This window comes from Ips typographus, linkage group LG8, assembly GCF_016097725.1.
Source record: "Ips typographus isolate SLU linkage group LG8, UJ_Ityp_2.0, whole genome shotgun sequence".
In the NCBI taxonomy this organism is placed as follows: Eukaryota; Metazoa; Arthropoda; class Insecta; order Coleoptera; family Curculionidae; genus Ips; species Ips typographus.
In genome coordinates this window covers 1,517,618-1,543,039 of record NC_138429.1, presented here as the reverse complement: position 1 = coordinate 1,543,039, position 25,422 = coordinate 1,517,618, and the positions used below count along the sequence as shown (strand labels likewise).

The window sequence follows — 25,422 nt, the reverse complement described above, 5'->3', positions numbered from 1 at the left end:
TTCTTTGATTTTACTGTCATAAAAAGTGTATTGACTATGATTTTTGTTTGACAAAGTTTGTTGGTGAATTGGTTCAGAAAGTACCTCTTTTTCACAACTTTTATTATTACTTACACGTTTTACTCGAATTACAATAATAATGGTATAATAAGCAGAAGAACAATTTTCATTTTTGGAAAACATATTTTTAAATGTGTCCATGTTTTGGTAGTATATTTTATTAACTCTAGATTTTCTTTTATAATCGATTTTCTATAAAACTTTTTTAAATAAAACATTATGCATGTGCCCATTGCTTTTGGATTTTTAGAGGTTATGTCAACCACTCAACCATACTCACTCAAAAACCAATATGGCGCCTGTCACAAAATATGTTACTTCCTGATGACTTGTTTTCTTGATCTAAAAACAAACCTACTAACAACAAATAATGACAATTGAGTGTAAGTACTGATAGGGTATTAATGGGAGGGTGTTTTCAACGCACCCTAGTGAGCATTTTTCAGCATTAACGAGCATTAGAGAAATGAAAGAACCAGCTCATTACCATCCGAGTCCCAGATACTTCCAGTCCATTTCTCGTGGTGATATTCAGGCGGGGGGGGTTATTAATTTATCTTTTACAACTACCGAAATTAATTTTCGGAGTCACATCCATAACGGGCTGACGTGAATGCAGGTCCAATAAATTATGCAGGAACGGACGCTTATTACGCCCTGTATTCTGACTGGATCAATCATTAACGCGTTTGTACGTCTCTGTTGACGAGCGGCGGCCATAGCTCGGATGCTGATGAAAACAGATTAGCTTCGGACGGGGGCCCCGCGATGATTTATTATTTCTTCTAAACATTTTTTAACTGGAAATCTAACGGCGACAAATGCGCGCCTCGGAATATTTTTCTAGAAAAAAAGGCGCGCGGCCATTACGGGTCCCTCGTCTCCTTCGTTCCGGTCTTAAATTTGTCTTCGTCACCGGCTCCAGGAAGGAATTAACATCGAAATATGAAAATTTAATGAAACCTCACCCGTCACTGTCTTGAAATTAACCCAGCACCATTACGGCCTGTTACGTGTATAGTAGGCTAAAATTCGGCTCATAACTGGTCAGTGGGATGGTCACCTAGACCTACTATACTCACACTGTTGCTTAACATTTATTTTAGTTATAATTCATTTTAAGCACCGCCCTCTGTACAAGAAAGCCAAGAAGGTGCATGCCAAAAATTCCAATATGGCCGAAATATGGGATTGACAGTTTGCATTTGTTTGTATTGTGGAAATTGAGTTTTTGGATGATTAAATTAATTTTTAAGGTTTAAAGTCAAGACTTGGGATTACTGGCCAAAGTAATTGTTGTTTATATGTTTATTGTTCTAGTGAAAGTGTAGTTTGTGTTCATTTTATTGTGTTATCACTATTGTTATTGTTCCTTCATTGTTCTATAATTTGTGGTTGGTTTTTTAACTTAAATTCTATTGCCTCTACACTATGCCGTCCACTGGTTGTTTGCCAAATTTCTAAAAGCAATTTGGTGAAAGGCCCAAAAGTGTCAGTCTTTTACTTTCCAAAAGACCCTGCTCGAACCCAACAGTGGTTGAAAGCTTTGAAGTGGAATGATTTTACTCCAACACAATACTCAGTGGTAAGTACAATATGCTTTCTCATTCAGTAAACTTATTGCCTCTTACATACATTGGTATGTGACTTATGTGAGTTACATTTTGAGGCCGCCTGCATTTTGAGAGCAACAAAGATTTACTCTGAAGAAACAGGACAGCTTTTAGAAGTTCTATTGGCACATTTACATTTTAAAAGAAAGGTCTTGGTAATAATATAAAACCCATTTACCAGTTTTGCTTACCTAGATTCAAGGATTTCCAAATTTTCTTTGATTGAGCAATTTTTACATTAGTTTGTTGTACTTTCCAAGACAAAGGGTTCTAACCAAACTTGCTTTGGCTGGACTTTATTGGATATAAAAAGCCATATCTATACATATCTGGATCAGGAATGAAGCGTTCTTTAATTTTTCACTCACAACTTCTAATCAACTACACGAAAAAATAAAAAAAAACATATTTTCTACTGCATCTCCATAGGTTTGTGTACAAAAAAAATCCGATAACGCCGCCATTAAAAGACACATTCTAGGCTTTCTTGTAAAGAAGGCGGTGTTTTAAGCCAATTTCTCTGGTATGATTGTCAATTTTGATTTGCACTTGATAAGTACTAATTTCATTTCATTTTTTGTTTTTAAAAAAAAAATTGTATAAGGTCCAATTTTGTTTACCAAACATCCTCATTATAATGGCAAATTAAGATGTTAATTGGTCCTAAGCCAATTTCGACCTTTTGTATATTCGACGAGCATGTAAAGATAGCTATTACTCACGAAGAGTGAGTAATATCCATTACATGCCAATAGAATACGTAAGTATTCACAACGAAAGAAAATATCATTTGCTGTCAACGTGACAATCGCCGTTCTCTGCTATTGGCGTTTCATAATAAGAGATACTCCCTCTGGTGATCAGTTTTGAAAACAGTTTCGGGCATTCCAGCTGTCATTTCTCCGTTTGTTTACATTGATTTTCGTTAGGACTTTAGCAAATATGAAGTGACAGTGTCATATTTTATAATGTTAGGTTAGAAACGGGCTGCCCGATTTTAGTACATCTGGCGCTGCAATCTTAACTTGAAACGCCAATCGGCGTTAACCTAACCTAACCTAACCGAAATATGCCAAAACAAACGGAAAAATGACAGCTGGAATGCTCGGAACTGTTTTCATAACTGATCACCAGAGGGAGTATCTCTTATTTTGAAACGCCAATAGCTATAGCAAAAATCAAAGTAAATTGCGACATTTTTTATTTTAAAATTGTTTTATCCTTCCTAATGAGATCAAATTTGACAGTTTCCAGGTTTAGGACGGACAGTTTGACGGCCAAATGTCATGACAAGTCAAAATTCCTCTTATAAAGCTATAAAATGCGTTTCGTATACGGAGTTTGGTGTGTTACAGCTTTATGGAGGGGATTTTGAGTGTTGTCATATTTAAAAATTGACTAATATTAAGTCAGAAACACACAACCACGTGTTATAAATGCCAAAAATGCACCGATAAAAGTAGAAAATGCATTCAAATTTCCTTTCGTTGTTTTGTACCCTCATGGGATCGATTTTGACAGTTTGCAAGTTTAGAACTGAACAAAAGACAGAGCTGTATTGACAACCAAATATCATCTGTCAAAACATGACGTATAGGAAGGAAATCAAGCTTTAGGAATAACACTATAAACTTCTACCATGCCACAGTAAGGTAAATAGCAAACTCTGATGGCGCTCGATAAAGAAACTTGTTTTAAGGTAAGTTTGACGCTGTCATTTGGTGATACAGGGTGTCAAAAATGAGAGTTTCAAACAAAAGTTTGTAAAACACGTTTGTATTGCATTTTTATCTTTAAAACTCTTTTAATACCGTATAGTTTTGCTGATATAAAATCACTTTCTCTACATGGTGAGTGACATTATTTCAAAGAAATTTTTTTTCTATAATGTACAAATTAAGTCTACAAATTTTAATCTTTTCTCTACAAAAACGAAATCTAGCAGCAAAAAACTTGATTCTGACTATTAATCATAAAAAGAACCGCAACCAAAATGGCTTTTAAAATAACATAACGGTCATAATTTTTATGACATAAAGGGCACAAAAGGTGGGGGGGGGGACCCTAAAATTCATAATCGATTTAGCATGGGCCGCGTTTCATGCACGAAGGGTTGGCTCTATGGCGACAATTATTTTGTGACCATGACAACTCGAGCTCGGAGGGATTAATTAACCCTTCGGTAGCCCGAGATGATGGTTATTAAAAGTTACACGCAAATGAATATGACTCATTGAACTATTTCTCAAGTGGTTCGGCCTTTATCGGGATAGGGTGGATTCGATACAACAATGTACGATTTTCGAGTGGGGGGTGGTTTTTTTTTTTCGGTTTAATTAGTTTCAAATACGCGTAAGGTGAAGGTTTGAGTTACATTGTCCCGAAAAATCGGGGGTACTTAAAGGGCATAATCATTATGGAGGTTAGAAGTCCCCTATAAGTGATACCAAAAGGGAGGGTAAAGGCCGGATTCTTGACCGCTAATATTTTTATGGTCGATCGAAGATACTACGGTCCATTTCTACTAATCGTTTCCGGTCATGCATCACCGGAATCAATACCCGGATTTTGGGTGAAAATGTCCTGATTTATGCTCTCACATTTTGTAGAAACGTATCAAAATATCTAATAATATATCATTGTAAAGGATGTTCAATTGAAAATATGTAATGTCAACTTTTTCAGTCATGTGACACCCAGTATTACTATCACATGACCTAAATCCGCTTGATTTATATAATAACTGCCAAATATGGAATTATTATGAAAAGACATTTATTTCAAACTTCTGGCAACCGGAAACTTGATTATTGCAAACAGTCGTTTACATCAAAAACATTTTAATGATCACGTGACAAAACAGGTTGCACCTTTTCTGTTATACCGAAAGTAAACATGAATCTCTTTATTTCAGATAGCACACCCTGTATATATAGTTTCTTTAAAGTTACATCTTACAAATCGTTGTTATTTAAAGTCGAAATTGGCATGAATAATCTCACAATAGTTATTATGATCCTAAAAAGTTTGAAAAAAAAAAACTAATTGTCAGTTGTATACGCGACAAAGCAAACCGAAATCACGGGCAGCCTTGACAATGACAGTGACAGTTTTGCCGGTAATGGTGGATGTCAACTAAAGAATGTGCGTCTATTTCTGTCTGTTTAATACAAGTAAAGGATAGAACTATACTGTGAGTGTATTTGGTTGCCTATGATAAATCGTGCATTAATGCCGTTTTGTTTCTTATTTGATTTACTAGTATATTTTTTAGTAAAATAAATATTTTCAGTCTCTCTCTTGTCCTTTTTACTCTCGGGAGAGTATGGTGACATCGTGTCTCTATTGGTCGGATCGTATTTCTCCATCCTGCTCTGTCTTGAGCTGATGATGAATGATTTCTTTGGTATGGTCCACCCAGCGCGTTGGAGATGTTCTCTTGGTCGTTTACCATTTTTTCCCTCCACAATAAGTTTTTCCAGGCCATTCGTTCTTCATCCTGGATAGCCTTGTGGTGATTTTCATAATAAGCATCTATTATTCCTGTTTTGGCCATTTTTAAAGTCCACGTCTGAGAGGCATATGTGGCAATAGGAAAGATCAAGGAGTTTAATGTATGACTGTAATAATTGTGATTGTGATTGTAGCGTAGGTTGAGGGCCCTTGGTACATAAATAGCTATTATTTACTATTCTATTGTGTCAAGTAATTAACCCATATAATACATCAACGATGATTCAAATGAAATTAAGTGGACTTGTGGCTATTTAATAATAATTTAATGAATGAATCGGTGGGAAAATAAAGCGGGCATTGTGCCCTCTCTCGCGCTTTTAAAACTCTAGTCAAGAAGCAACTGGTAGCCCATTGAAGGCAAACAACAAAACAGCAGGAACGTAAATCAATACTAATTTCGCTCCAAATAAACCAAAATCGGGAATAAGTGCTCGATTTTCAAACCGGGTGCATAATTCAGTCTCTCCCGAGTTTTATTATCGCCGATATCGTCGGATCTTTATGCAAAGCAGTTTCCTATATAATGACTGGGAAGAGTGTCGCGAATTTTTATATTATTTACGCGTTTCCGCGTTTAAACGCTCGTTTTACGACTCATTACTCACTCCGGAATTGATAAGTTGTTGCCAACGCGATCACTGGAAAAAAGGAAAATATCTTTTTTCCCTAAAAATTGATTCTTTTCCTTTGCGACAAGCATTATTCGTGTAAATCGTTTAATCAAAAATCATCTCGTCAAAATCCTTTCGGTCTTCGTCGATTTACCAGATTTCTGCAAGTTTGTCCTCGTTACTCGTGTAACAAAGCGGAGCCCCTGAGGCGACGCGGGGTTTGTTTGGGACCTTGTCGCTAATTGACAAAGTGCTGTTTATTTTAAGGGTTACACATGCACTTTCAATCTATTCAAGTGTGTTTACCGTTGTAAGTAGGGGGCGGAGTGTCACCTATGCCGATAGCACCACTATTATCTATATAGCGTGTCATGTGATTGCGGATTTTCCTATTAACCCAACCTGATTTGCTATAGTCGGACAGGTTCAAAAATGTAATGTTACAATTTTTATTATTACATTTAAATTACTAGGTGCAAACTACCCGAAATAAAAGTGAACAAATATTACAACAATAAATTAGGAAAAAGGTCAGTTTAGCGAAACATTGCAAAAATTAAGTAGAAATTAATGAAAATGTCAATTTGGCATCAATGCAAAAATTTAGTAATAATTACAGAAAATGTACATTTAGCAACGATTGAAATTTTTGTGAAAATTAGGAAAAATGCCACTTATTTATGTGAAGAGAAGATTAATAGATAGCAAAAAAGTTCCATAAACCTTTAAATGATTTTCAGAACCTTCTTAAGAGTGCAAAAGACTTATACAAGTGTTTTAAACCTTCCCCTAACTGTTTAAAATTGCCAGAGGCCTCTAGGACCATTTTGAAAGTTCCATAAACCTCTAAATGCCACTAAGAACCTTCTTAAGAGTGCCAGGACCCGCTAAAAGTGTTTTAAACCTTTCCATAACTGTTTTAAATTGCCAGAGGCCTCTAGGACCATTTTGAAAGTTTCAAAAACCTCTAAATGCCACTGAGAACCTTCTTAAAAGTGCCAGGACCCTCTACAAGTGTTTTAAATGTTCCCATAACTGTTTTAAATTGCCATAGGTCTTTAGGACCATTTGGAGAGTCCCACAAACCCCTAAATGCTATTGAAAACCTTCTCAAAATTTCCAGAACCCTCTACTAGTGTCATATCTTATCAGAGGCCTCTAGGACCATTTCGAAAGCTCCATAAACCTCTAAATACCACTGAGAACTTTTTTAAAAGTGCCAGGATCCTCTACAAGTGTTTTAAACCTTCCCCTAACTGTTTTAAAATGCCAGAGGCCTCTAGGACTATTTTGAAAGTTCCATAAACCTCTAAATGCCACTGAGAACCTTCTTAAAAGTGCCAGGACCCTCCACAAGTGTTTTAAATGTTCCCATAACTGTTTTAAATTGCCATAGGTCTTTAGGACCATGCTATTGAAAACCTTCTCAAAATTTCCAGAACCCTCGACTAGTGTCTTATATTTTATCAGAGGCCTCTAGGACCATTTCGAAAGCTCCATAAACATCTAAATGCCACTGAGAATCTTCTTAAGAGTGCCAACCCTCTACAAGTGTTTTAAACCTTCCCCTAACTGTTTTAAATTGCTAGAGGCTTCTAGGATCATTTTGAAAGTTCCATAAACCTCTAAATGCCACTGAGAACTTTCTTAAGAGTGCCAAAGACTTATACAAGTGTTTTAAACCTTCTCCTAACTGTTTTAAATTGCCAGAGGCCTCTGGGACCATTTTGAAAGTTCCATAAACCTTTAAATGCCACTGAGAACCTTCTAAAGAGTGCCAGAGGCTTATACAAGTGTTTTAAATCTTTCCCTAACTGTTTTAAATTATCAGAGGCCTCTAGGATTATTTTGAAAGTTCCATAAACCTCTAAATGCCACTGAGAACCTTCTTAAGAGTGCCAGGACCCTCTACAAGTGTTTTAAGCCTTCCCATAACTGTTTTAAATTGCCAGAGGCCTCTAGAACCATTTTGAAATTTTCCTAAACCTCTAAATGCCACTGAGAACTTTCTTAAGAGTGCCAAAGACTTATACAAGTGTTTTAAACCTTCCCCTAACTGTTTTAAAATGCCAGAGGCCTCTAGGACCATTTTGAAAGTTTCGTAAACCTCTAAATGCTACTGAGAACCTTCTTAAAAGTGCCAGAGGCTTATACAAGTGTTTTAAACCTTCCCCTAACTGTTTTAAATTGCCATAGGTCTTTAGGACCATTTGGAGAGCCCCACAAACCCCTAAATGCTATTGAAAACCTTCTCAAAATTTCCAGAACCCTCTACTAGTGTCTTAAATCTTTCCATAACTGTTTTAAAATGCCAGAGGCCTCTAGGACCATTTTCAAAGTTCCATAAACCTCTAAATGCCACTGAGAACCTTCTTAAAAGTGCCAGAGCCCTCTAAGAGTGTCTTAAACCTTTCCATGACTGTTTTAAATTGTCAGAGACATCTAAGATCATTTTGAAAGTTCTATAGACATCTAAATGCTACTGAGAACCTGAATTCTTGATTGTTAAAGTTACATGACCAAAACCAGCTCTAGTTTTGAAAATTGCACCTGCCCTGACAACCTCAGCCGACTTTGAGGCACATATAATAATTATTGCGACTATTAGGGGTGAGTTTTTTTTAATTATCCAGCCAGTCTAAGGGCGATAAAGGGCAAAAACGCGAACATTTCATTTCGAACCCGAAGAGAGAGAAAATTCCATTCCGGGGGTGACGGCTGCCTGGTGCGAGATACGCTCCGGTTTCACTTCATCCGGGGGCAGGTTTCAAAAGACTCAAAATTACTTTCGGGATAAGAGGGATTAGGCCCTAACGCCGCTTGTTTCGTTCCGCCGCCCCCCGATGGATGTCGCCGCCGCCGCCCTTTTCCTCCCTCTAGCATACTGCCGCCCTTCTGGACCCCTTCTATAGTGTCGCGATCGAATTTACTTATACTCTCTCTCTCCATTTTTTTTTAGCGAACAGATGGATTAATTGGCGTCGACCGGAAATAGCTGATATATAGATGAAAATCAATCGTATTGCTCCAATTGTAAGGGAGAAATTTTTTTTTTATCGCTCATTTTTGCAGGATTCAGTTATGACGTCATATGAATTGTGTTTGATTTTTACTGTTGGATCAGAAAAGCATCTGATTATAAAATTGTGTAGAAAACTGTCCCAACAACTTATTAGTCATAAAAACCTTAAACTGGCTGACGATTGAGGCTCTTTGTGATGTAAATAACGGAACAGTGACTCCGGCCTATTGTGGTTATAAGGTCTTATACGAGACACAAAAGAAAACTAATAATTCGGAGTTTTGTTAAAACGCTATTTCCTTTTTATCATTTATTATGTTTTAATTGACCGTGTGTTCTGTGACAACTCTGGACGTTCGGCGCGACAATAGAAAAATCTCGTCCTTTTGTTGATTAACGATGTCAGATGCGAGTTTTTCGAATCAACGAGTCCCGCATGTCCTGTTTTCTCATAAAACGGCATTATTTATATCCGGGTAGAGACACCGGGCGACTCGCTTTTTGGCTAATTGACGAAATTTATTGCGTTCGAGTGGAAAAAAAAAAACGGGAGAACGGGAATTAAAAACCCCCAATTTTCACACAGAACGTTTCTAGTCCGGAGTAAAACAAGTTTGGTCAACGAGTTGCAAAAATATTGGTGAGAGAACTGAGAGAGTGCCCTGATTTATTATATTTGGAGAGACTTTACCCCTAAACGGGGGGGGATGACAAATTGATAAAGTTTTGCGAGTGGGCGCTAACCAAATATTTCATCCGCCCCGGTTACAAGAAGTATAGGCTTTCTTCAAGTCGTCAGTTTGTTCGGTTAACAATCCTCTTGAAGTTTTAACGATAAAAAAAGTCACAACCATGTTGGTTTTATATTTCAGTTTTATGGTAAACTTCTAGATAATGATAAAAAAAATTGTCAATGTCAATACAGTTCAGTATGGTTTACCACGTATTTCAGTTGCAACAGGAAATCCCATTCGTTCACGGATTTGTTTCGAGTAAATCACGACCTTATAAACCATTTCATGACAGAAGAGTTTTGGCTCATTTTGCACTATTTTTTAAATAAAAAAGATACAACCTTTCAAAAATTGGAAAAATACCATTTTTTTGTCCAAAGTGCAATAGAAATTAATGAAATTATTTGTCACAACCTAACCTAAACCAAATGTGTGAAAAAAGTGCATTTTTTGTACTTAATTCACCTAATTTAATGTCCTTTGGTATAAATATGCCCTTTGGTGTGCATTGGAACCGTCCTGGAGCAAAATAAAAAATTGCCTAAATTGCACTTTTTGTAAAAATAGCATATTTTTTGACACACGTTGCTTTGACCCTAAATTACTCCCTTACTTGACAAGCTACGTCAAAATGTCATAGAAAACAAAAGATAGAGCAGATTTCAAGCTTCCTAAAAATATCCCCACATGAATTGATTGATAACATCGTTTGGCCGCTAGAGGGCGTCAAAGTTCCTTCACCATTAAATCACATATTTTGTGACACACGTTGCTTTGACCCTAAATTACTCCCTTACTTGACAAGTTACGTCAAAATGTCATAGAAAACAAAAGATAGAGCAGATTTCAAGCTTTCTAAAAATATCCCCACATGAATTGATTGATAACACCGTTTGGCCGCTAGAGGGCGTCAAATTTCCTTTACCATAATATCACATATAATGTAAATATTTTTTGGTCAGATTTCATGTATTTCTTAATTCGGCCGAGTTCCTGACAAAGAAATGGTTAAAATGTTAAATTTTATGTCTAACTCTGTTAGTTTTTGAGATATCAAAAAACCGACTGCACCAGCGTCTTTTCCGGGAAATTTTAACATAAAATGACACCGAGACGTCAACTGTAAATTGACAAATAAAAAAGTTGTATTTTTTTACAGTTCCAGGCCGCCATTTTCAATTTTCTGTCAAAATATTGACTTGCACCTCATTTTAAAGGAAATTTTACGTAGTTTCAATAAATGACAGACAAAATGGGGTCCTAGGCCGCCATTTTGAATTTCCTGTCAAAATATTGACTTTCACCTCATTTTAAAGGAAATTTCACGTAGTTTCAATAAATGACAGACAAAATGGCGTTCTAGGCCGCCAGTTTGAATTTTTTGTCAAAATATTGACTTGCATCTCATTTTATAGAAAATTTCAGGTAGTTTCAATAAATGACAGACAAAATGGCGTTTCAGGACGCCATTTTGAATTTTCTGTCAAAATATTGACTTGCACCTCATTTTAAAAGAAATTTCACGTAATTTCAATAAATAACAGACAAAATGGCGTTCTAGGCCGCCATTTTGAATTTTCTGCCAAAATATTGACTTGCACTTCATTTTAAATGAAATTTCACGTAATTTCAATAAATGACAGACAAAATGGCTTTCCAGGCCGCCATTTTGAACTTTCTGTTAAAATATTGACTTGCACCTCATTTTAAAGAAAATTTCACGTAGTTTCTAGAAATGACAGACAAAATGGCGTCGCAGGCCGCCATTATGGGATTAAGCATCCTTTACTGTTTACCGTCCTTGATTTTAAGCTGCTTTATGTTATTTTAGGTTAGGTTAGGCTGGTTTTATGCTTTTTTAAGTTTTTTTTCGCTGTTTTATGCTATTAAAGGTTAAATAAGAAAAAAATTACATAATACTGATTTTCTGTTTTTTCTTTGATGTTTTTTAATTTTCCATTTGAATACTTTTTTCAGTTTTTGGCTCCCAAATAATTCGACAAAAATTTTCATTTTTTCAGAAAATTTCTTGTTTATTTTTTTTTTTTGACGGCAGTAACGTTTCGACTTGTCATCAATGTCACTTTAGTAGGAAAATTGTCGAACGTTTTTATCAGCGCCACCTATACGTTTAAATACAACTAATTCTAACCTCACGTTTCCCCGTTTCGAAAATAATGCACATTTTTTAAACTCCTGAATTTAACGTCGGAAATCGTTTAATTGTGGATAATTTAAATAGTTTTCTGCTTATTTTACCGTTTACTGTTTGACAGTGAGAAATTTGTTAAAAAATATTATTACACACTATTCTTTATTATATGGCAAATCTCATTGTTAAAGTGATTTGTTTCAAGCAAATTTGGTCACAATAACAAGCTTTTTCAGGAACTCAATTCCGGCCATTTCTTTCTATTACAATGCAGTGATATAAGAGAAAATTAAACTTAATTGTCTTAAAAAAATGTTTTAAAGAAAATAAACTTGAAACTACCAAAAAACTTTTGACGGTGTCTTTACCCGTAAGGGTGGAAAGAAAACGGGGAGTGTGCGACCATTTAGGGCCAACCAACCCTCGCGACCTAAATGCCGACCAATCAGTGCTTAGAACAAAAGAAGTACAGTCCGGCTCAAAAGTGTTCGCCCTCGTTTCATCGCCGAACCGTTGATCGGCCCCGAGACGACGAACGAAGAGATTTGCACCAGAAACGGGGGGTTGAGGTACACTCGCTTACAAAAATTTTTCAAGGGGATGTTTGGCGGTTTGTTGGTTTTTTTTTCCTTTCAACTTTGATTCCTACTATATATTTGCTGGTGGAAAAACGGATATTCAATTATATTGGCTAAAATTACAAATCAGTCTAGACGTAATTTAGTTTCAAGTTCTTATTTGGCAAAGTCACGTGACTTTTTTAAACAAATGTTGTATTAGACTTTATAGCTTGATGGGATTGTATCGTTTGAAGTTTATGACACCTGACGTTGACGTCTGAAGTCTGTCAAACCAGTCGTATACTTATACATCACACTGCAGTCTTCTTATACGTAAATTGGTTAACATTTTCTTGCAGATACTTTTAAAGTGCACTAAAAATGCGGTTTTAGCGGTGCTTTCAGTTAATTAAATATCGATCATTGGACATTCTTTCATGTTTCGATTTTTTTGGTCGAAGACAACGAATTATGGCTTCTTTAAGCTTCAACGGTTGCGCATCGAAAGATTAATTTGTTTTTGTTTGTCTTAATTCTTCACGTACCTAAAACAATTACTACCGAAGCTTTATGGTGGTTTTAGACTTCAAATTACTTGTCAATAATCATGTTATAATTTAAAATGTACAGTCACATTGTCAATAACAACAAGTGCAAAAGGGCTGGGGAAATCAAAAATGCCCTTATTGGCATTCATACAAAATACGTCCCAATACATCATCCGCGTTAACCCTTATATTGCGGCTTTTTTCTCTGTATAAGAATGACAATATTATTATGGTAATGCTATTAAGTGTGTGTGTGTATATTGTTGACAATGCAGCAGGGCCCCGACAACCTGTTGACTGGAACGTTTTCACGGACAAAACCAAATTATTATTTTGATAACAAAATAATACACGAGCCGGCAAAAGATTGGGGGGCGAAGCGCCGACGCTTTTTGTTCTTTTCCTCTTTCGATGTTTCGTCTGTCCTGAAGTTTTGTACTTGGGACACTATTGTTTGCCCGGTTTTCGATTTGTCTCAATGGGGACTGACCGGCGTTATTTTTCTATACTTTCCACTAAAGTGTTACAAGTTTGTTCTTAATTCTGACCGTATTTTGCTTAATTTATTACAATTGGCATCATTGAAACCCAATGTTTTAGTTTAGATCATTGAAACCCAATTCAACCCCATTCATACCACGGAGTAGAGTGATAACAGTGCGTTCCTTATCCAATTCATTGTATCATCTCTTGGGTTAGGGTTAAGGTGTGTGCTGCTCCGGTGGTCATGTGATGGTCGAGTATTTAGGGGTTTATTTCAAGCAAAAAAGCGGTTCTGCACTGTTATACTTGTTGCGAAGGGTAAACTGTTACTTCTAGTTGAAAATTGGAGCCTGATGCCGGCGTGGAGACTGGATAATTCAGGATTTCTTATTTGCTCACTCTGACATAATACTGACTCTCGATTTTGAAATGTCAAAAACCTAAACAAAGTAGGCGTCGGACACGCCTACTTTGTTTACATTTAATTAGGCAGACTGTGACGTAAATGGCCATGGCAAGTTGATTATTTTAAAAAGTTTCAATTTTTCAAATTAGTAATTTACAATCAGCGAGTTAGTGTCAAATTCCGGAAGTACCATCAATTTGAAAATATTTTAAATAAACTGCCCTCCCCTAGATTGTGGTCATTCAGAATTATGCTCTAAATTTAATAGTTTGGCACCAAAAAAAAAAATCATCTGCACTATCAAACCGACAATTCCGATTAATAAATTTAACAAATCACCGACGGAAAACCCATTTAAGTTCAACAAACTCCTCTCTCGAGACAGTTACCCAATAAAATTCTTCACGCTTTAAATTACTCGAACTGATCGACGTAAAAAAAAGTTTTTGGATCGTCCGCAACAAGCTCCACAAACCAGGGAGAAAGCAATAATTCACCGGGTCTCCGCACTGCGTTGCGCGGAACATAACCTTTAAAACGTCGCGGCCGCGTGTAGCGCGATTTAGTTCGCCACCAAACCGCGGGAGGCGCTCGCGCTTACGTGACGTCAAGGCGTGCATAGCTGGCCCGATCGCCGCCTACTTAATACGATGGGGGGCGGGGCTTTGGTTTACCCCCACCATTTTGTAACTACACGGTGAGATTGGACGTTGTCGTGTTGGTAGACTGGTGGACGCTTTAAAATTCCAGAAATGTTGTTGCAAGCAAATGTTTGTTTTGGACCAGAGGAAAAAGTAAATCTCATACAAATTTGCTTCAAAATCAACTACCCTAATGGGATTTATTATAAACAGAAAGAATGTTAACTTTAAGAGAAAAGAGTAATTTATGGTTCAAATTCATCCTTAAGCTTAAAAAAGCTACCAAAAATAAGATGAGTGAAAGAAAACCAATCACAATCAAACTTATATGCGTTAACCTATAAAAGAGCCATTGAAACGTGCGACATCGCGACCAAAAGAAGGCGACATTCATACAAAAGACATGTTTATTAGCATTTAAGTCAAAACGTAATCTCCGCATAAGAATGCAGACGTGCGATCCGTCTAATAAGCTCAGGAAATGGAGAATCACGGTTGGTTCGTCGAAAAACGAAATTATCGAGGCTTAACTAGCGCCACGCAGTCGAAAACATGAACTTTGTGCCTTTGGATTTTTTTCCGTTGTTATTAACGCAGCTTATGTCCCTGCCTTTCGGTTCCTTTTGTTGAAACCCACCTAGATTACGATCGGGCTTGAAAAAATCGTGTATTAGCATTTCTTTAATTTCCTGACACCTAGAAATCACCTTAAAATGTTATTTCAGTAAAGTTAAGGTTTAGAAGACAATTAGAGAACGTTTCAAACACACGTGATTACCATAGTTGACATTTGATAGCTTTGAACACATGCGCAATACGATTTTCAATATACAGGTGTGGTAAATCCAAAACCGACCATAGGAAAACCGTGTAACTGACAGAGAAACGTAGATAATTGCATGCGTGGGACAAAGACAGAAAACGAAAAAAATATCAAGTAGGCCATATTTTTAGCGCGCTGTTGCCAAAATCCAGCACCGACGACAAAATTAATTTTCCTATTTTTTGTCGACGGTGCTGGATTTTGGCAACAGCGCGCTGAAAATATGGCCTACTTGATATTTTCACACTTCCCAGTGTGCTGTGGAGAGTGAGTGATCTTTCGTTCTTCTTCTAAAAACAAAAAAAAAGTTTAAAAGCCAGTTTTCATACAAAATACGTACCTACTCCATTCATTGCGGATATTTGAAAAGAAAACGAAATGGCCATTTAAAAAAAAAAAAGTGAGGAGGTGGAAAAGGGCGAGCATTATCGAAAGAAGAAGAAGAAAAAAAAGAATAAAACAGATATACACGTAATTAAGCACATTAGCCGAGGCGGCTAGACAATGAGGCTAATGAAATTGGCACATTCCGGAGTCGCACAAGAACGTGCCGACCGACTCTCTCTCTTAATTACCGGAGTTTGAGAATGGCTCCGGCGCAAAAGTTCCCTTCATTTAATTACCCGGAATAATTGTCAAGCCTTGTTAGTCCAGGTTCGAGATACACAATTTGCTTTCACCTACCCAAGACCAACTTTTCTCCCCCCGGTCGGTGCAAATGACAAGTTAGTTTAAAGCACTCCGCCCCCAAAATATATTTATGACTGGATATGATTAATTTTCTGGTTTTCCACCAAAATTTCCATACTAAACTACCCAGATAGCAGTTCAAACCAAAAAATAATCTTACGGTAGATTGCAGACATTTTTGTTTGAAACGTCATCGTTGACAAATAACGGATATTACATTTATTACAAAGTGTTACCATTCATAATTATTTTGTGTATTTTAACGACTTTTCAGTACTATTTGCAATAAAACAGCTAAAAACTATGCAAATTTATTAATTAGGGGTATTTAAAATCGATAAAATATCAAAACTATAATGATTGCAAAACTCAAGACGACCAACTTCGCTGTTGTTCCAGTGTAGCAATGCAAAATTGATAGGACCTCTGATGGTAAATTTTCTAACTACTTTCTACCACATTTGTGTTTGTTTACGTTGGTTGAGTTTCAGAAATGTCATAAACTGAACAATGTACTAGACACATTAATTTAAAATGCCAATTGGTTCACACGAGAAAAATACAAGTTATGTTAGCTGCTAATATGAACCATCAGGATACATTTTACTTCTGTGCAGGTCTATTGTTATCTACAGGGTGGTTCAGTTTTAAATGTCAATAATTTACCATTCGATAGCCCATCAAAAAATAAGTTGACATGACATTCCTAAGGAAGATACAGTCTTTCAAAGTTCAGTTTAAATTTTTTTTGCTCCAACTGTCAGAACGCGTTATGATGAAAAAATCACGTGACACCCTTTTTATAAAATCACATAAAGGTCACGTGACTTTTGAATCATAACGCGTTTGGATCCAAAATTACAAACCGAAAGAAATTCGCTATCCAACTCTGAAACAGTAAATGTCAAGTTTCATTGGTTAAATGCTCACGTGACTATGACGTTTTCTGATTACTAGTTGAAGATGACGTTTGTCAAAATTGCCCAGTGGCGTAGATACAGGAAGATGGTTTTCGTTGTTCCGCCTTATTTTCTGTATATTTTTCAAAAATGACCGTTTTTTTTAATTTCCTTATTTTAGTTGAAAAAGAAAGTATATCTTAGAAATTTCTGATTTGAAACTTTGCTTATCCAAAACCAATCCAATGTAACTTAAAAATTGTCTTAAAAACGGTAAAAATTGACATTAAATAATATGTTTGTAACCAGTTTTCATAGTATCCAGACAAATTGACTTGAGAGGCTAAAAAACTGCCTGAGTAGTCAGTTTTTACATAAATTGACTTGTAGACATGAAAAACTACTTTTTTTCGAATTTTTTACTACAAATTCACACATTTAAACCTTGAACATTGATTTGGACACCAAAAAGTGTCTCAAGACTATCTTCTTCTTAAGTTTTTTACTTATCAGGCCTGAAACCCAGTTTGTACACTATCCATAGTCTTGAAAATGTAATTTCAAGCTTCTCGGTTATTAAATTGACTTCTATACTTATTGGTGCAAAAAATTGGAGTATTTCTTAATAAAAACTTCTAAATTGGACTGTTTTTAGTGTTGTAAGAGTAAAAAATCCAATTTCAGAACCTTTCAAAAATTCGAAAAATGCCATTATTTGTCAAAATTTTCAATTTTTTTTTTGCTCCATAAGGGTTCCAATGCACAGCAAAGGGCATATTTATACAAAAAAACCTTAAATTAAGTGAAATAAGCACAAAAAAAGCACTTTAAAATTTTTCACTTTTCAAAAAAATTGTAAGAATGGGGGGGTATTAGAGAGGTTTTTTAGGTACTTTTTGAAATTCAATACCTCGGTAACGTGAAGAGCTAGAGAGGCCATTTTTAACTCATTTTGTAGTATTTTTTATGCTTTTTCGAATGGCGTTAAAACGAATTTCCTGCGACTTTAAATAAAAGAGCTACGATTTTTCAAAAAGTCAAAAAATTCAATTTTTGTCAAAAGTGCAATTTTGGCAAATTTTTATTTTGCTCTATAAGGGTTCCAATGCACAGCAAAGGGCATATTTATACAAAAAAACCTTAAATTGAGTGAAATAAGCACAAAAAAAGCACTTTAAAATTTTTCACTTTTCAAAAAAATTGAAAGAATGGGGGGGTATTAGAGAGGTTTTTTTGGTACTTTTTGAAATTCAATATCTCGGTAACGTGAAGAGCTAGAGAGGCCATTTTTAACTCATTTTGTAGTATTTTTTATGCTTTTTCGAATGGCGTTAGAACGAATTTCCTGCGACTTTAAATAAAAGAGCTACGATTTTTCAAAAAGTTGAAAAATTCAATTTTTGTCAAAAGTGCAATTTTGGCAAATTTTTATTTTGCTCTATAAGGGTTCTAATGCACAGCAAAGGATATATTTATACCAAAGGACCTCAAATTAAGGGAAATAACCACTTTGAACCTTTCAAAAATTCGAAAAATTCTCTATTTAGTAATGAAAAAACAATCTTTGGCACTAAATGCTAAGATATTAGTCTTGAAAACTAATTTTTAGAATATCTTGTAATTGAATAATCTGTTATCAGTGTTGATGTTATCAAATTTGGTTCACATGTTCACTTTACATTACCTATAGTCTAAAAAATTAAATGTCAGTAAAAATTAGTCCATTTACAACATTTTTGACTATTTTCAGTGTCAAAATTAACTCGTAAACCTTCCGGATGACCAGATTTAAATTGATCCTTTTGAAACATTTTAAAGTAATTGCAATAAAAGCCAGGTAAATAGTTTCGTCATTTTTTGAATGAAATGCCATTCACATCAACAATAAGTAATTCAGTCTGACAGTTGTAGCAAAAAAAAGGATTTTTTGACAGACGAAAAACTGCACCACCCTGCATGACATGACATCACTTACATGACATCCTTTTTGTTACTAATCAGAAAGTATACGCATTTTTTAAGACGATTGTCTTGTTTTCGACTGCAAGTTTAAAAATTCAAATAAAAAATACAACAAAAACCAGTATAAGAACGATTATTGGAACCTAAAAACTATAGTTTTCTGGGTTGATGAAGCTTTAACTTCTTTGATTCAATAATTTTGCTGTAAAACGCGTTTAAGAGAGAAAAGTTGCTCTAAATAAGTATCTCGTCAATACGACCGTTTACGATTCATTTGGAAGCCGAAAAATTTAAAATTTATTCAATTATCCAATTGGGACGTATATCATAAAATCTGATTGGAGCATATTAACTTAATAGGATGACTGATTGAATAAGCAGTCGCGTTGATTATTGAGATGTGAGAACGCCAAAATACAGGGTGAAAACTAATTTTATGATTAAATAAATACGAAATTTTGAACAAATATTTCAAGGTCCCAAATATAAAATACCCACGTCGTTCTAAAGGTATTATGTTCAAAGCACAGCACAATATTCTACGCAACAATCACCCCGTCTCAAATCGGGCAGCCCAGGTGTGCAAAAATCTCGACACATTCCAGCGGCCCAGGCAAAGTAATCCCGAGGGAATAAAGGGCAGAAAGGTGCACACTATTTGGATTGGACGACTGGATCGTACAGAGTCCATTGTTCCTGGCCCTGGGACCCTTCGACGTTCACGTGCACTTCTAAGGGCAAATGCGAGTTTAAAAATATCGAAAACGTGTTTTGGATGATGGTCTATCGGAATTTGAATTTCTTATTTTTGTGTTTTTACAGAATTGCAAAGATGATGATGATTTGAAGCAGGTTGTAAATTTAAAATATAGAGGGGGTTGGCAAACAGATTGGCAGGACATTAAATCCGTCTAATTCCATCCCTTCATGCACACAGTACAGAAAAGCATTAAAAACAGAGATATACGTACCCCCTATGGGGCCCCGATACTAATACCCTAGCCGGTGGTATGTATTGGAAAAAAGCTTTTGAAGTCACCGGCGAGGGGCTTTAAGCTTCATTCATTTGTTTCGGAATTTGTCCATTCTTCCAAAAATTCGGCGAAAAAAAGTCTGCATCGGTGATTCTCGGAAAACAGGTAATAATCGGCCCTTTGGGCGATTTTTCGGATTCCAACCTATATAATGTGGAATCTTTTTAGTAGACAAGCTGTCTTTTTTTTGTGAAAACCGGGACAAATGGGAATTACGTCACTATATGCGCTTCTTGTCTGTGAATAGTTTTTTCTTAAAAACAAAGTAACTCTATTATTGCACTAACTACTAGTTCCATCAGTTTTGGAGATTTTGAAGTGGAATTACAGTTATTATTACACATTTTCGTTCAGTACAACTATAAGTATCACAACATCACTGTTGGTAGTTTGTGATTGGTCAAAAAAGCAGTTTTTAGTTGGCTAGTTTTTTTTGACCAATCACAAATTACGAATAATTAAAATTACAAATAATCATAAAGCGACAAGTTACACTTTATGTTAAAAGTCATCCTAAACGTTATCACCATCTTCCTTCAAAAGTTTCACCCTGTATATCTCTAGAACTGTACGCTTTTTGACGGCACATAGTAGGCCATGACAAGCTGAATCGAATGACGTAATAATATACAGCGTGTCCCATTTCAAATTACGAATAATTAAAATTACAAAAAATCATAAAGCGACAAGTTACACTTTATGTTAAGTCATCCTAAACGTTATCACCATTTTCTTTCAAAAGTTTCACCCTGTATATTTCTAGAACTGTACGCTTTTTGACGGCACATAGTAGGCCATGACAAGCTGAATCGAATGACGTAATAATATACAGAGTGTCCCATTTCAAATTACGAATAATTAAAATTACAAAAAATCATAAAGCGACAAGTTACACTTTATGTTAAAAGTCATCCTAAACGTTATCACCATCTTCTTTCAAAAGTTTCAACCTGTATATCCCTAGAACTGTACGCTTTTTGACGGCACATAGTAGGCCATGACAAGCTGAATCGAATGACGTAATAATATACAGAGTGTCCCATTTCAAATTACGAATAATTAAAATTACAAAAAATCATAAAGCGACAAGTTACACTTTATGTTAAGTCATCCTAAACGTTATCACCATCTTTTTTCAAAAGTTTCACCCTGTATATCTCTAGAACTGTACGCTTTTTGACGGCACATAGTAGGCCATGACAAGCTGAATCGAACGACGTAATAATATACAGAGTGTCCCATTTCAAATTACGAATAATTAAAATTACAAAAAATCATAAAGCGACAAGTTACACTTTATGTTAAAAGTCATCCTAAACGTTATCACCATCTTCTTTCAAAAGTTTCACCCTGTATATCTCTAGAACTGTACGCTTTTTGACGGCACATAGTAGGTCATGACAAGCTGAATCGAATGACGTAATAATATACAGCGTGTCCCATTTAAAATTACGAATAATTAAAATTACAAAAAATCATAAAGCGACAAGTTACACTTTATGTTAAAAGTCATCCTAAACGTTATCACCATCTTCCTTCAAAAGTTTCACCCTGTATATCTCTAGAACTGTACGCTTTTTGACGGCACATAGTAGGCCATGACAAGCTGAATCGAACGACGTAATAATATACAGAGTGTCCCATTTCAAATTACGAATAATTAAAATTACAAAAAATCATAAAGCGACAAGTTACACTTTATGTTAAGTCATCCTAAACGTTATCACCATTTTCTTTCAAAAGTTTCACCCTGTATATCTCTAGAACTGTACGCTTTTTGACGGCACATAGTAGGCCATGACAAGCTGAATCGAACGACGTAATAATATACAGCGTGTCCCATTTCAAATTGCGAATAATTAAAATTACAAAAAATCATAAAGCGACAAGTTACACTTTATGTTAAAAGTCATCCTAAACGTTATCACCATCTTCTTTCAAAAAGTTTCACCCTGTATATCTCTAGAACTGTACGCTTTTTGACGGCACATAGTAGGCCATGACAAGCTGAATCGAATGACGTAATAATATACAGAGTGTCCCATTTCAAATTACGAATAATTAAAATTACAAAAAATCATAAAGCGACAAGTTACACTTTATGTTAAAAGTCATCCTAAATGTTATCACCATCTTCCTTCAAAAGTTTCACCCTGTATATTTCTAGAACTGTACGCTTTTGACGGCACATAGTAGGCCATGACAAGCTGAATCGAATGAAGTAATAATATACAGAGTGTCCCATTTCAAATTACGAATAATTAAAATTACAAAAAATCATAAAGCGACAAATTACACTTTATGTTAAGTCATCCTAAACGTTATCACCATCTTTTTTCAAAAGTTTCACCCTGTATATCTCTAGAACTGTACAATTTTTGACGGCACATAGTAGGCCATGACAAGCTGAATCGAATGACGTAATAATATACAGCGTGTCCCATTTCAAATTACGAATAATTAAAATTACAAAAAATCATAAAGCGACAAGTTACACTTTATGTTAAAAGTCATCCTAAACGTTATCACCACCTTCTTTCAAAAGTTTCACCCTGTATATCTCTAGAACTGTACGCTTTTTGACGGCACATAGTAGGCCATGACAAGATGAATCGAATGACGTAATAATATACAGAGTGTCCCATTTCAAATTACGAATAATTAAAATTACAAAAAATCATAAAGCGACAAATTACACTTTATGTTAAGTCATCCTAAACGTTATCACCATCTTTTTTCAAAAGTTTCACCCTGTATATCTCTAGAACTGTACAATTTTTGACGGCACATAGTAGGCCATGACAAGCTGAATCGAATGACGTAATAATATACAGCGTGTCCCATTTCAAATTACGAATAATTAAAATTACAAAAAATCATAAAGCGACAAGTTACACTTTATGTTAAAAGTCATCCTAAACGTTATCACCACCTTCTTTCAAAAGTTTCACCCTGTATATCTCTAGAACTGTACGCTTTTTGACGGCACATAGTAGGTCATGACAAGCTGAATCGAACGACGTAATAATATACAGAGTGTCCCATTTGAAATTCTTATCATTATTTACAGAATTTTGGGGTAGCTTTCTGTTTAATCATATTATTCATATTTAATTTATCCCTAGAAAGTTACATTTCTGTCAAAGAAAAACTTCATGGTGGACAAACGTTGGCAACCGCCATTTAAAACAAAACGCAACGTTTCGAAATTTGATCCAATAATTAAACAAAACAAAAGCAAACACACCGTGTATAGGTCTTGAACCAATAAAAATCCCTTAAACGGATCCAATCAAAACAAAGCAAAGAGGGAGATCGTGTCCAGGTGGTTCGGTGCCATTGTGATGCAAATGGGGCCCAGGTGCGCAGGGCGGGAGTTTTGGGACCCCGGCAGCGACCAGATTTCGATACTCTCCCTTGTGTATGTTATATAAATGCAATGTTGTCGAATTGGTCATCCAAAAACGTTAAATCTAACCGTCAAATATGAGCAAATACTAGTATACTAGTTTTAGTAAGTATTTGATGACAGTAATTATAAATTTGTGATTAGTTTGACTTTAACAATTAATCCAGTTTTTTTATTAAACTTGGCAACGTTGTGAGTAGTACGGGAGCGTTTTTTGTGTGGTCCTTGTCGTAGACTACATTTTCTATAGCACCCGAATTAATTTATGATCTCCGGTTTCGTAATCTGAACACCAAAAGGTGTGGTACCATCCCTTTATCAATATTTATCGAAAATTTAGGTTCAATTCGTTATATTAGATTAGATAGTGCAGGAGCCTAATTCTTGAAAGCGGAGAATGGAATTTTCAAGACAATTGTTGATAGAATGTGACAGAAGAAGCTGACAATGGCGGGTTGCTGTCACATTCTGCTTGTCCTTCTCTTGATTATTCCTTTCCTTCCTTTCAAGAATACATTTTAGTGACAAACAAATGACTTAACAGTGACAGATCATAAGCAGCGTTGTCACAACTTAAATATTATCCTCAACAACTGATATAATAGTATCCTAGATCGAAATATCAATAGATCACTTTTGAAAGAATTATATCATCCATATAATTAAGACAGTCGTGCGGAAACAATAATAAGGGCCCATTAAGGCGAGAAAAAGAAGGGACGAAGTTTGTGAAGAGAGAATAAAGAGAAAAAAATCCAAAGAAGTAAAAGAGAGGAAAACAGGGGGGGGGAGAGAGGGGACGTTTTCGTCATTAGGACGCACGCCCGGACTTCCGTTTCCAGTTCCGGACCGACCCGCGCTAATGCACTTTGAATTTTTAAACGTGATTTATGCGCGCCCCCTGGCGGCCTAATTGAACATTCTTGTTTGTTTTAATGCCGAATTTGTCGCGGCCTTATTAATTCCATCCGTTCCACCGTCGTGGAGTTTATCTAAGAAAGTTAGGCAATGATTATAAATTACCGCCCCCGGTGTAACTAGGGTAAGATGAACGGTCTTAAATGGACCATAATTATTTAATCCCTCATCGGTAGGGATTTTACGCGAACATTCCTATTACTTCGTAGACTAAGTTAACGCGTTAACTAGACAGCAGTTGTCAGAAACTTGTCAAAAATTTCAATATGGCTGACTTAGCGATTGCTTGTTATAGAGCATAATCTGACTATCAAATTATAAGAGCATGTAAATTGCTATAAAAAGGTCCAAAACACATTCTTTTAGCTCCTTATGTTTGGGAGATATTACATTTCGAAAAGTACTTAAAAGCAGGTCATATTTCCTCTTAATTATGTTCGCGTACAGAACATGCAACAATGCAATGCTTAACATCAGTATCGATACTTGTATGCGTGGTTGTATAACTAACGTAAACGAAAATGTCAATTGTTTGTTTGACGTCACTGTCATTCTTTTAGTATTTCGTATTGTTGTACTGGTAGTGTACGATTTTCAAAAGTTATCCCAGTTCAAAGTTTTAATTAACTTTAAGTACCTTACTTAAAGGTACTACATAAACCGTTCACCATATAATCAAGAATTAAAAAATAGGCAGAATAGAACGACATATTATTAATTTCTTTTTGCTCGTTAAGGGTTTTGGGTGGAATTTGGAAACACCATCAATTATTCTTTAGGGAGTAGTAGAGAGACGAAAGCAGTGTGATGTATAGATAGAAAAAAATACGCGAAACCGAGCAACACAATACCGATGGAGAAGAGACGACTAGAAGGAACACGTGTAAGTTCCTAGGGGGCCAACGTGCCGGCGGCATTCGCCTTATCGGCGGCTGTCCGTCAACGGCGACGAGACAATGGCGGCGGAGTAATGGAGCGGAACCTCACGATAGCTACCGCCAACGCCAGAAGCACACTTAGTCGCTGTCAACTCGCAAAACGACACCCGTTTCTGGAACAAAACATTCCCCCGTCCTAAACACCCGGACCCGCCTGCACCCGTCATCGATCTAACTATGTGTATATACGCAAAAGGGTTATAGACCCCCCTCACCCCCCCTCCGGTAAATGTACCGAATAACCTACTTCCTTCACATTAATCTTATTGGATTTTTTTTTCTAGCCAGAAACCATTTTTCGTTTAAAATCAATTACTGTACAAAGCACAGAATGGATTTCCAAACTAAAGAGTCTCTGTATCATCATATCGAAATCTGTATAATTCATCGGTCCGTTTATTAC

The 25,422-nt window shown here is 35.8% G+C and overlaps 1 protein-coding gene across 3 annotated transcripts in view; it reads right to left on the bottom strand.

The window, feature by feature from the left end:
* The window catches only part of LOC145733265 (uncharacterized), a 131,200-nt gene that overhangs the window by 76,197 nt on the left and 29,581 nt on the right, over positions 1-25,422 (bottom strand). The gene's annotated exons all lie outside the window — the stretch shown is intronic.